We start from the raw sequence: 2,828 nt of genomic DNA, 5'->3' as shown, positions 1-2,828 counted from the left end.
CACTATAGACCTGCAAAGCCTAAAATATTTACTGTCTGGCCCTTTATAGCAAAAGTTTGCCATTCTCTGCTCTAGACCTTTGAATTATGACATGCATGTTATTTCTACTTAAATAATTAATTTTTATGATTTAGGAATATTTACTAGGTATTATTGCTGACCATTGCTTAAAATGATGTTGATTTTAAACAACATTTCAAATGCAAAGGGATTCTAAAATCATCTACTGCAATGTCTGCCTCAATTATAGTGACCACCATGAAGAGTTAAGAAACTATAAATGCTCAACAACTTTTTGATAATTTGGGAAGCAGCTTACGGCCACTGTACATTTTTTTAGTCTTAAAAATTTTATTGTATAACAAACAAGTTATAGATGTAGATATTAAAGGGATATAGCATGATGTTTTGATTTATGAAACAATATAGAATAATTAAATCAAGATAATTAACATATCCATCATTTCAAATATTTATCATTTTTTTCAGTGCTGTTTCAGACATTATTATCCTATGTACATATTATTACATGGCCAATATAATTCTACATCATGTACAGTCAAAAGAATGAGGTTATACTCCATATATGTATAGTATGTCAAAATACATTCTACTATCATGTATAACTAATAAGAACAAATAAAAAATATGTAAAAATACATGGCTGATGTACATTTTATAGATAGTAATAATCTACAATGTGGGCAAGAGACATCTTAACTATTAATCAAGGGGAATGTTAATATTTGGTTAGTTTCATAATTTGAGGCAAGAATCATGATTGGACTTTAGTTTCTTCTTCGATGAATCGGTTATGAATTAAATAATTTTTAGCATCCTCTCCAGCACTAATGTTCTGTTGCCTATATTCTTCCCAGCCAAGGTATAAGTGACCCCCTTCCTCCCCTCAGTCCCCCTTCCCAATTTTTATTTTCTAGGTTCTCATGAATGTATGGTTACTCCCAGATTTTGAACAGACCCTGTAGAAATGTTTGAATTCTAGGCAATTTTGACCTGAAGGAGAAATATTGCACAATGAAAAGTATCAAGACTTGTGAGTGTGAAAAAGCGTACCTGGACATAGGACAAATAAGTCATTGATTTTCCACAAAGATTTTTCATTTATTTCTTTTTTGTGATATTGGGGATCAAACCTAGGCCCTTGCACATGCTAGGCAAGAGCTCTATCACCAAGCTACATCCCCAGCCCTTTTTATCTTATTTTGAAACAGGGTTTAGCTAAGTTGCCCAGGCTAGCATTGAACTTGTTATTCTCCTGCCTCTGCTTCCCAAATAGCTGAGATTATAGGCATGTATTAACACACAAAAGATTTTGAAGGGAGACAAATCGACAATTAAGAAATGTAAGTGATGAGGGCTGGGGATGTAGCTCAGTGGCAGGGTGCTTGCCTAAAACATGTGTGAGGTCCCACATTTGATCTCCAGTACAGAAAAAAAAAAAATGTAACTGATGAGTTAAAAGATATTTTTTGTAGTAAAATAAATACATTCACGTTGTGAAACAGTATGCAAAAATCAGCGTAAATTTTAAAAGTAAAATACAACCCTTCAAAGAAATTTGGCTCACAAGAGATTTGTTCTTTATACCCAGAACCCTCATCTCACCTTGTGTATGTAAAGGGCTTTTCACTGTTCTTGGCCACTAGGAAACTTCAAGGGAAAGATTGGAGAGGCATTGCCTTACTGGGCAATGAATTCTAAAATTATAGGGTGAAAAAATATCACTTGTACCTTTGAGATGATATACCAGAATTAATACAATCCTGTATCTCAAAATTCCTAACTAGCTTTAAGAAGCTATTCCTCCAATGTGGGTAAGTGACCACTCAAGTGGCCCAGATTTATGAATTCCCAGGAGTATATGTAACTTGTCCTCATGTTCAATAAATTACTGGGTATAGAATTCAAGCGCTATACAGATGTCAAATTATCTCTAAACACCTTTCCAAGCAAGGGCAGCAGTGGCAGGAGGTGAGAGATGGGGTAGGAAATAAACCAGGACATTCTGCCACTAACTCATGGACTGATCTTGGTCAGTCCTGACTCTGGAGCATAGCGCGTTTTTGTTTTGTTTTGTTTTTATCTGTGAATGAGAGTTTGGAACTAGAGGCAGGCCCACGTGTGCCAAGTGTAAAATTCTGAGTAAATTGCAAGTGCTATGAAAATGTTGCTAGTATTATATCCTACTTATTTTCCTATGTCTGGGAGTTGTAAGAACACATCATACCTTTTCCCTTCCCTAAATAGGAGTCAAAACTACTATTATTACTAATCTCTTATTTTAGCGAGAAGAATAATAAACACTGCTTATAGGTAGGCAAATCCCTGCCTACCTATAAGGTTGAACATAGCAAGTACAAAAGAGAGAGGGAGATGTTTACATGTCCAGAAGAACTACCATAATGAGACTCAACAAGTATGCTTAAGAAAAGGGATGTTGCTGGGCACAGTGGTGCACACCTGTAATCCCAATGACTCAGGAGGCTGAGGCAGGAGGATTGGAAGTTTGAAGCCAGCCTCAGCAATTTAGTGAGGCCCTATGCAACTCAGTGAGACCCTGTCTCTAAAGAAAATACAAAAAAGGGCTGGGGATATGGCTCGGTGATTGAGTGCCTCTGAGTTCAATTCCTGGTACCAAAAAAAAAAAAAAAAGATGTTCATTTCCCTCATAGATGATAGCTGCAGGTAGGTGGGCAGCCTCTGTCCCACAGAGACTGAAGCTGATGGCAAAACTTCCTCTTGCACATTTGACTTCCAAGGTCCCTTTGGTTTTTGCCATTCCCATCACTAGGAGAACAGATGCGAGG

Source organism: Sciurus carolinensis, chromosome 3 (assembly GCF_902686445.1).
Source record: "Sciurus carolinensis chromosome 3, mSciCar1.2, whole genome shotgun sequence".
NCBI classification, from domain to species: domain Eukaryota; kingdom Metazoa; phylum Chordata; class Mammalia; order Rodentia; family Sciuridae; genus Sciurus; species Sciurus carolinensis.
Note: the sequence above shows the minus strand (reverse complement) of the source record.